The following is a 14,594-nucleotide window of genomic DNA, read 5'->3' as shown; positions in this document are numbered from 1 at the left end:
AATCAGCATACTGGGGGTAGGGATCAGGCATTGAGAGATATTTAAATATTTCTAGATGTGCATCCAGTGTTGAACACTGTTGACATTGAAGCTAAGGAATCCAGAATTGTCAGATAGTGTCCATGCTAAGATGAAACCAGGAGAGAAGATGAGACACAACTGTAAAGTTAAGAACTGAAACATAGGAATGGATCAAAATTGATGTGACTACAAGAAACAGGGAGAAACTGAGATCATTACACAGGTGATAGAGAGTACATAGAATAAGAGACTGAGTCATGTCATGTTCAGTAATCATAGGTAGACAAGAGTCAAAAATCAGATATGCAGAGATAATAGCTGGCCAGAGGGCAGTTTATAATTGTGACAATCAATTACTCAAGATTATAAAGTCCTTACGAGCTCTGATACGGTTTGGCACCATCCAACTTGACAGGCTAATAGGGTCTCATCTCTGCAGCCAAGGATCTCAAAAACAAATTGAGTTTCTTATAAAACCAGGGGTTTTATACGACCATACAGTCCTTCTTTCTCATATTATTTCTCTCCCCCTTCTCTCATCAAGCCAAAGTTGTGAAAGAACCTTTGGGAACGAAGACTTTAATTGGTTACAAATTTAAGCAGATTGTCAAGTGCAATTAAAACTGAGTGGAATAATAAAGTAAACAAAAGATTTTTTATGTGTGCCAAAGTATATACAATGTTTCCTTTGGCAGATTTGTTACCTAATTTTACATTTATTGGTATGAGATATTTAGTTATAAATGAACAGATATATCTAAAGTGTCTGTATTTATATTCATTTCATAAGACTTATTACGACATACATTATGGAGTCAAAATATCCCTCTTAAAGCCAAATCTTTTTGGGTTGTACTCAAAATACAAGATCTCTAATGCAAGACAATGACCTTTAACAGCCAACTACTTATTTGTTATGTTTGTTTAGTTTCATCATGGTATCTTCCATGGTAATAATAAATATTTGAGGAAGCATTACAAGAGCTTGAATGCCATTGGATTGGGGAATAAGGAAGTCACTGATGATATAGGAAAAAGTAGTTATAATAATTGGGATTGTAACCAGATTACAAAATACTAAGGAGAAAGTATGTGGTAACTTGCAGTTAATAGAAACTAAACTTGGCTTTTAAAAACAAGTAAAGAAAGATGCATGTTTTGGTGGCAGCTGGAGAAAAGATTAGTGCTGATATAATTTTTTAAAATATCAATAGGCTTGAATGAAATCAAAAGAAAATTATACATTAAAATTAAATATAAATAGAAATTGATAATTACCCACAGGGACTGACTGCTAATTGTGCCTCTATATCTAGTCTCTCTTTTCTCAGTAATGGAAATCTCAAATTTTGTCTGGATTTGTGCTAAGGGATATTATCTGATTCACTTTGTAGGTAGATATGGTTATATAACTGAGCTCTGGTCTATGGGATGTAAACCTACATGATATGTACACTTGTAGGAAGTATTCTTAAAAGGAAGGAGTACACTTCTGTTTCTCCCTTGTTCTGCTTCTGTTGTCTGGAATGTGGACCTAATGGCTACAGATATAGTTCTTGGTCTATGAAATAGACTTTGAGGTAGACACAGCAAGTAGGAAATGGAAGAACAAGACAGAAGGAATTCAGACCTAATAATTATGGAGCAATAGGATTGTGTTGGGGGGAGATCACTTGTTCAAATCACTGTTATTTTAGGGTTTTTATTATCTGCATCTGAATATAATTCTAACTAAACAGTGAATATTTGACACAGGGATGGGGCTGAAGTTAAGTATGATGGTTTTCAAGTTAGAGTATGATGAGTTTTACTTGTCCAGGAGGAAAGGTAGATACTTTACCTGAGACAATACAAAAGGGACAGTGAATTATTAGGATTCTTGAATGTTTTAAAGGTTGAAACATTGTCTCATCTTAGATGGTGTCAATAATCAGTAAAAAAAAAGAAAGTCATCATCTAAAGGTAGGGATGAGATTAGATGTTAGAGAAAAGAGTAAAGAAATATCTTTAGATCATTGATTTTCAAAATATGGTCTCCTGGACCACATTATCATCATCTGGAAATTTGTTAGAAATATAGAATCTGAGTCTCCACCTGACATCTACTCGTTTAAAATCTTTGGTAGTGGGGTCCTAAAATGTGTTTTTAACAAGATATGCCAGAGGGTTTTTTTGATTACATTAGAGGTGTTTGAGAAGCATTGGTCTATGAAAATCACTGTACAGGAGACTGCCTTAGTAACATTCAAATGTGCATTTTTTGAGATGTGAATACCATAATTGAAATTTAACTGTGAAGATGGCAATGATGATGTTGCTGATTATGAACACTTATCTAAAGCTGTGGATTGGAGAAAACTCCCACAAGTTACAAGATTTCTCTTCCACATTTTCATTTTCTTCTCCAAAATAAGACACAGAAAGAATAAATAAGTTGGTATTATTTTCCAAATTATTGTAACTTTCAGACCTATGTTGGGGAACTTTAGATAATAACCCTGTTGAAGGCACAGATCTTGGATTGTTTATAATACATTTCAAGATGTTTGTGTCTAGCCACTCAGCTGTACATAAACAACATATGAAACAAAACTGTTAAACTATAATTCCAACCAATTTTGTATTCTCTTGTTTTGGGTTAGTTTTGGTAAAACAGAGAATCACGACTGAAATTTGGCTTTCCTTTTCTGACACTTATTTATAGGTAAGATTTAAGTTTAATGTCCCAGAGTCCTAATCTGTGCCTGTTTTGATATTTCTTTCTCTGTAATTGAGTATTTGTACTGGGTTATAGTCAACATTGCAATTTTAAAATGTAAATTATAATTGTGCATATTTGTTCACAAAGAGTCTTAAAAACATCATCAGGGCTGGAAATACGTGTAATTTATTCACATTTACACTGATATCCCCTTCTGCAATATTTAAAAACAAGATAGCTGACATGAAGTTTCTACTGCACTTAAACTCTTTAAATTCCTTACATTTCCAACAATAAAAATACATAAAGCTAAAATTATGCCAAAATGCCTACAAGTGAGAAAATTATGTGGAAATAAATTCACATCTCTGAACTCTTACCAGTCAATTTTTCTTTGACAGGGAATTTGCATGAAAAGTTAGCTATTTGATTTGAATCAGTTCACTCATATCATTTTTCCGTAAATAGTATATGGGGACATGTCACATCTATATTAATACAGCAAAAGAAACAAAAAGATAAGGAAGAAGAATTATTTTGTTTCTATATATATAGGACTTAAGCTGTTATACAATTACTGTGATGGTCATTAAGATACCATTTTCTTTTATTAGTATTTTAAATCAATCCTTTGCTAATTTACATAAAGTTCTTTAGTATCCAAATGCACTTAAATTGAAATCTATACATCATGGGAGATGTATAATAACTTAAATAAAGATTCCAAATATGGTACTAATGGCTGCCCCAGACCCAGGAAGCTTTGTTCCAGGGTCTCCCCAGACCCAGGAAGCAGGGACTAATTTGTGACATATTCAACAATCATTCAGTCATACAAACATAGCTTAAATAGGGTCGAGTGGTGTTAAGCAGTGTATCAGTCTCCTATAAATCTTTGCTCCAACTCTGCATTTCTTTCCAGTAGCTTATCCAGTGATGCTAGTGAAACATCTCACATGTTGCACTGTAGACAGAAATGTTTTTAGTAAGTAGTGAGGTTGTAACAAAAAAATACAGCAATAACATCTCTAACTTGTGACTCTGAATACTGACTGGAATTCATTTTCTTTTGGATTTTTTTATATTTCTGGGTTTGAACTAAGGACCTTGTGCTTGCCAGGAATAGGCTCTACCACTTGAGCCACAAACCCAATCTTTTTATTTTAAGTATTTTTAAAAATAGAGGAGATTCCAAGATGTGGCTAGAGGGAGGAAGCAGAAAGCGAGCCTCCTATAGTGAAATCTTGGAGAGACGCTGGAGACACATTTTGCAGGCATAATCACTGAGAAAAGGCACAACTTTGACACCTCCACACCTCCAGACGGCGCAGAGAATCTCTACCTCATGTTAAACGGAGAAACCAGGAGGGCCCCCCGGGCTGCCAGTCGCTGAGCCCAGACGGCTTAGGAAGACGTGAACCAGGTGAGCTTCGTGGTACTGTGGTACTCCCACAGACAATCCTGGGCCAGAGCAGCATAGCCCCCTGGACAGACTGACCTCCACCCGGGGGAAAAAGAGAAACTGAGTAATAAGCAATAAGAACAAATAAGACATGCAGGAAAGAGGGTGGGGCGCACTGAGCACCGAAGATTGAGGGAAGGGAATCCTTCCCGGGACTGTAAATAAACAAGCCGGGTGGGCCAGAGAGCCTCTGGCGGGAGGAGGAGTGCGTGCCCAGCAACCAGGAGCGGGAAAGCTTGTGAGAGTGGCAGAGGGAAGAAAACTCCACAGGAGAGGAGGGAAGACCCACTTCCCATGTGAGCTGTAAACAAACATGGCGGCTGGCAGGAGCAGCAGCACCGCCCAGTAATCAGGAGCAGGAAAGCTTGTGAAAGTGGCAGTGGGAGGAAAACTGCACAGGAGAAGGGGGAAGAACCACCTCCCACATGAACTGTAAATAAACATGCAGGCCTGAGAACGCGGGTGCAGTGTCACCTTTCCCAGTGCTTGGAAAAGGGAAAGCTTGTAGCAGAGGCTCCCGCACAGGAGAACTCTGAGCAAACAAAGCCTGCACGGCCAGGTGAGTGCTAGGCTCACCCCAGAGATCTGCATAAATAACGCCTCCAGCAACAGTAGGCTAACAGCAGCAGGCAGGCTAGCCACAGTTGCACACACCATTCTCAGAACTGTCTCCAGACTCTTTTTTTTTCTTTGTCCCCCTACCTTTGATGAGAGAACAAACAAATAACACCTGCAAGCTGAAAAACTTACTGAAACTGTATTGCATTTGAACTTGGGACACTTGGTGGGGTTTTTTTTGTGCGGGTGTGTGTAGTTTTGTTCTACTTTATGTGTCCCCTTTGATGAGACAACTACAGAACAACATCTGAGGCACCATCTCCAGGATTGGAGACTGAGACTTCACTGCATTTGAACTTGGAGGTTTTTTGGTTTTTTGGTTTTTTGGTTTTTTAAAATATTCTATTTTTTCATTTTATTTTAATACATTTTTATAAATAGATTTTTCTTTTATTTACTTATTTTTTATTTTTATTCTTACCTTTATTTTTTATTTTTGATTTTCAATCCTCTCTCTGTCTCTCTAATGTCTGTTCAGTTTACTGTCGATTAGTACACTAAAGCTCCCTGTTTATACCTTTGAAATCTTCTTGTCTGACACTTAGTTCTGTTTTCTCCCTCCAGTCTGTGTATTTGTTTTTCCCATTTCTTTAACTTCTTGCTTTCCATCTCAGCTCACCCTTCCATTCTAAATATTACCATTGTTATTATTACAAGCTAGAAAATACTTAATTGCACACAGTACAAGGACAGTAACAACACCAAAGACAATGACAGGAAGACAATAAAAACAGGGAAACCAGTTTCCCCACAGCAAAAACTTAGTACAGGAACCAGAGGGGAATGAAGAAAACAGGTACTCAGATACAGACTCCAACAAAATGAAGATAAACTATGCCAAAGGACCCAATGAAGCCCACAAGAATAATTTAAAAGAAGATATACTACAGGTACTCAATGAGAATTTTATAGAGATGATACTGGATAGGGTCAACCAAAATGTACAGGAGACACTCAAGAAATTCCAAGACAACAAAAATAGAGAATTTGAAAAAACAAAAGAAGAAATAAAGGAAACCATAGAAGCACTGTATAAACACCAAAGTGAAAGAGAGAACACGATGAATAAACAGATAAATGAACTCAGGACAAAAATAGACAACATTAAAGAGGAAACCACCCAGGATATGGAAAACCTCAGAAAAACGAACAAAACAGAACTGCAAAACAAAACAGAAGGCCAATCCAGCAGAATAGAACAAACAGAAGACAGAATCTCAGAACTTGAAGATGAAATGGTAAATAAAGGAAAAACTGAAGAACTATTAATTAAACAACTCAAGACCTGTGAAAAGAAAATGCAAGAACTCACTAACTCCATAAAAGACCAAACTTGACAATCATGGGCATCGAAGAAGGAGAAGAGGTGCAAGCGAAGGGAATGCGTAATATATTTAACAAAATAATAATGGAAAATTTCCCAAATCTAGAGAAAGATATACCCATACAGATGCAAGAGGCCTCCAGGGCACCAAACAGACCAGATAAAAATAGAACTACCCCACGACATATCATCATTAAAACAACAAGTTCAGAAACTAAGGAAAGAATATTGAAGGCTGTAAGAGAGAAAAAACAAGTAACATACAAAGGTAAACCCATCAAAATCACAGCAGACTTCTCAACAGAAACATTAAAAGCAAGAAGAGCGTGGGGTGAGATCTTCTGGGCACTGAATGAAAATAACTTCAACCCCAGGATACTCTACCCAGCAAAACTATCATCCAAAATAGATGGAGCAATAAAAGTCTTCCATGATAAGCAGAGACTAAAACAATATGTGACCACAAAGCCACCACTACGAAAGATTCTGCAAGGGATTCTGCACACAGAAAGTGAAACCCAACTTAACCATGAAAAGGCAGGCAGCACCAAACAACAGGAAAAGAAAAGGCAAGAAAGTAGAGAGTAACCTCAACTTAGGTACACACAATCAAACCCTCAAACAACTAAGACAACTAAATGACAGGAATCACCACATACTTATCAGTACTAACGCTTAATATTAATGGACTTAATTCACCCATCAAAAGACACCGTTTGTCAAAATGGATTAAAAAAGAAGATCCAACAATTTGTTGCTTACAGGAGACTCATCTCACCGACAGAAATAAGCATATGTTTAGGATGAAAGGCTGGAAGAAGATTTACCAAGCCAATGGCCCCTGAAAACAGGCAGGAGTAGCAATACTTATCTCTGACAAAGTAGACTTCAAACCAACATTGATCAAACGAGATAAAGAAGGACATTCCATACTAACAAAAGGGGAAATAGACCAAAAGGAAATCATAATTATCAATCTGTACGCACCCAATGTCAACGCACCCAATTTCATCAAACATACCCTGAAAGACCTAAAAGCATATATAAACGCCAACACAGTGGTTGTGGGAGACTTTAACACCCCATTATCATCAATAGATAGGTCATCCAAACAAAAACTCAATAAAGAAATCCAAGATCTAAAATATGCAATAGATCAAATGGACCTAGTTGATGTCTACAGAACATTTCATCCAACTTCTACACAATATACATCCTTCTCAGCAGCCCATGGAACCTTCTCCAAAATAGATCATATCCTAGGGCACAAAACAAGTCTCAGCAAATATAAGAAAATAGAAATTATACCATGCATACTATCTGATCACAATGCAGTAAAAGTAGAACTCAACAACAAAAGTAAAGACAAAAAATATGCAAACAGCTGGAAACTAAATAACTCATTACTGAATGAAGAATGGATCATCGATGCAATAAAAGAGGAAATTAAAAAGTTCCTGGAAGTCAATGAAAATGAAAACACAACCTACCAGAACCTATGGGACACAGCTAAGGCAGTACTGAGAGGAAAGTTTATAGCCATGAGTGCATATATTAAAAAGACTGAAAGATCCCAAATCAATGACCTAATGATACATCTCAAACTCCTAGAAAAACAAGAACAAGCAAATCCCAAAACAAATAGGAGAGAAATAATAAAAATAAGAGCTGAAATCAATGAAATAGAAACCAAAAAAACCATACAAAGAATTAATGAAACAAAAAGTTGGTTCTTTGAAAAAATAAACAAGATCGATAGACCCCTGGCAAACCTGACTAAAATGAGGAGAGAAAAAACCCAAATTAGTAGAATCAGGAATGCAAAAGGGGAGATAACAACAAACACCATGGAAGTCCAGGAAATCATCAGCGACTACTTTGAGAACCTATATTCAAATAAATTTGAATATCTTAAAGAAATGGACAGATTTCTAGATACATATGACCATCCAAAACTGAGCCAAGAGGAAATTAATCACCTGAATAGATCTATAACACAAAATGAAATTGAAGCAGCAATCAAGGGTTTCCCCAAAAAGAAAAGTCCAGGACCTGATGGGTTCTCTGCTGAATTCTATCAGACCTTTAAAGAAGAACTGACACCAACCCTCCTTAAACTGTTCCATGAAATAGAAAGGGAAGGAAAATTGCCAAACACATTTTATGAAGCCAGTATTACACTTATCCCAAAACCAGGCAAAGACACCTCCAAAAAGGAGAACTATAGGCCAATCTCCTTAATGAACATTGATGCAAAAATCCTCAACAAAATAATGGCAAACCGAATTCAACAATACATCAAAAGGATTATTCACCACGACCAAGTAGGCTTCATCCCAGGGATGCAGGGGTGGTTCAACATACAAAAATCAATAAACGTAATAAACCACATTAACAGAAGCAAAGACAAAAACCACTTGATCATCTCAACAGGTGCAAAAAAAGCCTTTGATAAGATCCAACACCATTTCATGATAAAAGCTCTAAGAAAACTAGGAATAGAAGGAAAGTACCTAAACATTATAAAAGCTATATATGACAAACCTACAGCCAGCATTATACTTAACAGAGAAAAACTGAAACCATTCCTTCTAAAATCAGGAACCAGACAAGGATGCCCACTATCTCCTCTCCTATTCAACATAGTACTGGAATTCCTAGCCAGAGCAATTAGGCAAGAAGAAGGAATAAAAGGAATACAAATAGGTAAAGAAACTGTCAAAATATCCCTATTTGCAGACGACATGATCCTATACTTTAAAGACACAAAAAACTCTACTCAGAAGCTTCTAGACATCATCAATAGCTATAGCAAGGTAGCAGGATATAAAATCAACATAGAAAAATCATTAGCATTTATATATACTAATAATGAGCAAACTGAAAAAGAATATATGAAAATAATTCCATTTACAATAGCCTCAAAAAAAATCAAATACCTAGGTGTAAACCTAACAAAAGCTGTGAAAGACCTCTACAAGGAAAACTATAAACTTCTGAAGAAAGAGATTGAGGAAGACTATAGAAAGTGGAGAGATCTCCCATACTCATGGATTGGTAGAATCAACATAGTAAAAATGTCGATACTCCCAAAAGTAATCTACATGTTTAATGCAATTCCCATCAAAATTCCAATGACATTCATTAAAGAGATTGAAAAATCTACCATGAAATTTATATGGAAACACAGGAAGCCACGAATAGCCAAGGCAATACTCAGTCAAAAGAACAGTGCTGGAGGTATCACAATACCTGACTTCAAACTATATTACAAAGCAATAACAATAAAAACAGCATGGTACTGGCACAAAAACAGACATGAAGACCAGTGGAACAGAATAGAGGACCCAGATATGAAGCCACACAACTATAAGCAACTTATCTTTGACAAAGGAGCTAAAAATATACGATGGAGAAATAGCAGCCTCTTCAACAAAAACTGCTGGGAAAACTGGTTAGCAGTCTGCAAAAAACTGAAACTAGATCCATGTATATCACCCTATACCAAGATTAACTCAAAATGGATCAAGGATCTTAATATCAGACCACAAACTCTAAAGTTGATACAGGAAAGAGTAGGAAATACTCTGGAGTTAGTAGGTATAGGTAAGAACTTTCTCAATGAAACCCCAGCAGCACAGCAACTAAGAGATAGCATAGATAAATAGGACCTCATAAAACTAAAAGGCTTCTGTTCATCAAAAGAAATGGTCTCTAAACTGAAGAGAACACCCACAGAGTGGGAGAAAATATTTGCCAACTATACATCAGACAAAGGACTGATAACCAGAATATATAGGGAACTTAAAAAACTAAATTCTCCCAAAACTAATGAACCAATAAAGAAATGGGCAAGTGAACTAAACAGAACTTTCTCAAAAGAAGAAATTCAAATGGCCAAAAAACACATGAAAAAATGCTCACCATCGCTAACAATAAAGGAAATGCAAATTAAAACCACACTAAGATTCCACCTCACCCCTGTTAGAATAGCCATCATCAGCAACACCACCAACAACAGGTGTTGGCGAGGATGCGGGGAAAAAGGAATCCTCTTACACTGTTGGTGGGAATGTAAACTAGTACAACCACTCTGGAAAAAAATTTGGAGGCTACTTTAAAAGCTAGACATTGATCTCCCATTGGATCCAGCAATACCACTCTTGGGGATATACCCAAAAGACTGTGACACAGGTTACTCCAGAGGCACCTGCACGCCCATGTTTATTGTGGCACTATTCACAATAGCCAAGTTATGGAAACAGCCAAGATGCCCCACCACTGACGAATGGATTAAGAAAATGTGGTATCTATACACAATGGAATTTTATGCAGCCATGAAGAAGAACAAAATGTTATCATTCGCTGGTAAATGGATGGAATTGGAAAACATCATTCTGAGTGAGGTTAGCCTGGCCCAAAAGACCAAAAATCATATATTCTCTCTCATATTTGGACATTAGATCAAGGGCAAACACAACAATGGGATTGGACTTTGAGCACATGATAAAAGTGAGAGCACAGAAGGGAGGGGTGAGGATAGGTAAGACACCTAAAAAACTAGCTAGCACTTGATGCCCTTAACGCAGAAACTAAGCAGATACCTTAAAAGCAACTGAGGCCAATAGGAAAAGGAGACCAGGAACTAGAGAAAAGGTTAGGAACTAGAGAAAAGGTTAGATCAAAAAGAATTAACCTAGAAGGTAACACACATGCACAGGAAATTAATGTGAGTCAACTCCCTGTATAGCTATCCTTATCTCAACCAGCAAAAACCCTTGTTCCTTCCTATTGTAGCTTATACTCTCTCTACAACAAAATTAGAAATAAGGGCAAAATAGTTTCTGCTGGGCATTGATGGGGTGGGGGGGAGAGGGAAGAGGGTGGTAAGGGAGGGGGTGGGGGCAGGGGGGAGAAATGACCCAAGCCTTGTATGCACATATGAATTATAAAAGAAAAAAAAAAGCAAGTTGAAAAAAAATAAAAAAATAAAAATAGAGTCTCACATTTATGTCTGGGTTAGCCTGGATCTCAATGCTCTGATTTATGTTTCCTTCATAGCTGGGATGACAGGTGCACACCACCATGCCCAATTTTTACTGGGTAAGATGGAGTCTCACTGACTTTTTGCCCAGGGTTGGCCTTTAACTTCCTCTCAATCTCTACCTCCTGAGTGGCTAGGATATAGGCGTGAGAAATTGCTCCTGGCCTTGGAACTCATGGGTTTAGAGAACTTATAACTACAACAACACTTAATACTGAATGTTACTTTGTTCTTTGTAGGGCTACAAGCTTCACATAAATTATCTCTCTTAAGCCTTACAGGACTTCCGTGAGGCAGACACTATTATTCATTTGTTTTTTGCAGTGTTGGCAATGACATCCAGGACCTTTGACATGATGTACAAGTGCTCTACCACTGAGTTATACTCCCAGCCCAAGTAGACACTGTTGTTATTCCTACTCAGAAATAGGAAACTAAGGCTTAAAGAACTAAGGTGAGTTTTGTTATGCTATTTTTATAATATACATAATGGACTACTGAAATATTCATCTGTCACCCTCTCATTTCCCTCTCCACTCACTGGTCTCCATAAACAGTCTCCCTTTTACCATCATGTTGTATTGTAGGTCTAGATTCTGCATATGGGTGGAAACATAACATTTGTCTTTTTGAGCTTGTTTTATCTTGCTTAACATCCATTTTCCTGCAAATTACATGATTTCAGTTTTCCTTGTGGCTGAATAATGCTGCATTGTGTATATGTACCACATTTTCTTCATCCAATCATTGATTGTGTCGAATCTACCTAGGGCCTAGGTGCCGTTGGTTGGCTCCTTATCTTGGCTATTGTAAATAGTGCTGCTATAAGAGTATGCAAGTATCTCTCTCGTATGTTCACTTACACCTGTTAAAACTGTTCCAGGAATGGGGGTGAGGCAAAGGAGAATAATGGAGGGGGTGAATTCAATTATGATATATTATAAGAACTTTTGTAAATGCCACAATTTACCCCTAGTATCACAATAATATAATAAAAAGGAAAAAAATAAAAATAAAATTCTCTGAAAAAAACAAAAACAAAAACAATCAAACTGATACATGCCCAAGGCTGGTACCGAAGGATCCTATGGCAGTTTTATTTTTAGTTTTTTAAGGAATCTCCATACTGATTTCCAGAGTGGCTAACACTATTTCACATTTCCACCAACAGTGTATGAGTGTTCCTTTTTCTCCTGCATCATGTTTGATAAATGCTATTGTCCATGTGAGTCACTTGCTGAAATCTAAATTCTGATTCATTAGTTTTGGGGTCAAACCTGAGATTCTACACTTCTTGAAAACACCTGAGTGATGCTTTTGCAACTGGTTCATGAATGATATGATAAATAACAAAGAAATAGAGGATAAATAACCCAAAGATTTAGACTTCTTGTAGACCTTGAAGGTCAAGTGGTATATTTAGGGTCAGAAAGTTGAACTGGGCAAATGATCACTTGGTATGTGTTTGACACAGAACTAAGATTACAGGAATTATTTCATGTTTAAGAAGAGCTGGTATAGGATACTACTCACAGTGATGCAAAATGCTACAGGGAGAGAAAGCAGTGACCTAGGTTCACTAAGGTATACTTCAAGTTCCTTAAATATCACATTTTCTGTTTCTTTTGTGTTCACACTGACTCAGCACATGGATATAGTGTTCAATAAAAGTGTTATATGTTCTGTGTCTACATTAAGCATATTCAGGCATATTGGAAAAGAATGAATATTTGGCAGCTATAGACACAAGCAGAGGCCCAGGATCTGCTTACATGATTTGGACCTAAGTAAGCATTTTCTGTGAGATTAGAACTCATTTGCTCAAACATTGACATCTATTCTTACAGAAAATTTACTATATAGGAAAAAGAGATGAAAAGCAGAAAACATCTTCCTTCACTGGATTTTATGGGTTGTTAGTTGCTTGGAATAATGATTAATTCAGGACAATAGAATCATAAATGATGTCTTGGATTTACACTTTGCTCCATGTGTAAAACTCTGCAGATGAAATGCCACAGAAAGGGGACTGGAACCCCAAATTTCAAGGCAAATCCCTAACATCAGGTTTTCATACCATATCCTTCCTTGTTCTGAGACATATTGTCTTTTCAGCCTACCAGTTGCATCTTGGTCATCTTTCCTTTTTCTGCACAGGGTCACATGCTAGATCACAGTCTCATGTTCTTTTTGCATGCTGTTTTGTACATCTTCATAAATCTAACTCCCTATGGAAGTTAAGTTTATCTGTAGGCTAAATCTAAATCCCAAATGGAATTACTAGGTTCTCCCTTTTGCCCCTTCTGCTCCAGTTAGCAGACATATCCTTTTTCATTTCTAAGTGTGTAACCCTTCAAATTCTCATGGACAGCATTCCTTGTGTAAAATAATTGCTTCTTTTCTTATACTTTCAAAAGTTATGTGTTCAAACATTGTATTTTCTTTTATTATACATATTCTTATATAAACGATTCCTGGAATGTATAATAGTGATCACATACATGTTGTGGTAGTGCTTTTTGTCTATACTACTTTTAAAAATACTCTTCTGCTGCTTTCATTTCAGTCATTAACGGCTCCCTCTTTCAACATCCCTCTTAACACATCCTTCTATGTATTCACAATTTATATTGTAGTGTGTTCTTTGCTTCTTTTCACTACTTTTTCTGCTTCTGCCTGCTTCCAAACCCATCTTTCTTCTCCTTCTCTGGTGAAACAAAGCATTTCTAAAGAAGTGTTGACATTTAGTACATTACTCTACACTGGATCCTATTTCCAGTTTAAGCAGACTCTATGTATGTACGTATGTATTTTATTTATTTGCAGTAATAGGGGTTGAACTCAGGGCCTTGCACTTGCTAAGCAGGCACTTTACCACTTGAACCACACTGTTAGCACTCCCTTTTTGTACCTTTTTATTAGTATGTTGTGATATTTCCATATGTGTTTACAATGTACCCTGATTAGAATCATGTCTTCCATCATTCTCCTCATCCTCTTTTTTCTTTTATCAACCAGTGCACATGCATTGGGCATTTGTTAAATATCTTACCATTCTAATCACTCTGAAAAACAGACATAACTTATTTTAACAGTCTCTATATAGTGTGGGGTGCATATATGAAATATTTTGTTACTTTCCTATCCATGACTTTGTTTGGAAACTTTCTTTCTTTGAAAAATTCATTTACTGTGAATTTAATATAACTTTGTAGGTATTTTTGCTTATTGACAGTACAACCAAATTTAGTTCAATCCTCCAATTTCGTGTCTTCCATAGAATTGGTGCCCCATCCACTACTGGATAGCTTGTGCTTAACAGACAGAGAAGGAAATGAAGAATGGTGTGGTTGGATAGGGGACAGGATTAGAGGTTCTAAACTCATCTAGTATTGGATCTGAGAGAGGGGCATGAGAGGCAGTG

At 36.8% G+C, this 14,594-nt stretch overlaps 1 pseudogene; it reads right to left on the bottom strand.

Moving 5' to 3' along the window:
• Nucleotides 1-14,594, bottom strand: part of LOC109675460 (trimethylguanosine synthase pseudogene) — a 123,429-nt pseudogene that overhangs the window by 4,118 nt on the left and 104,717 nt on the right.

This window comes from Castor canadensis, chromosome X (genome assembly GCF_047511655.1).
Source record: "Castor canadensis chromosome X, mCasCan1.hap1v2, whole genome shotgun sequence".
NCBI lineage: Eukaryota > Metazoa > Chordata > Mammalia > Rodentia > Castoridae > Castor > Castor canadensis.
Note: the sequence above shows the minus strand (reverse complement) of the source record. Positions and strands in the feature narration are given on the sequence as shown.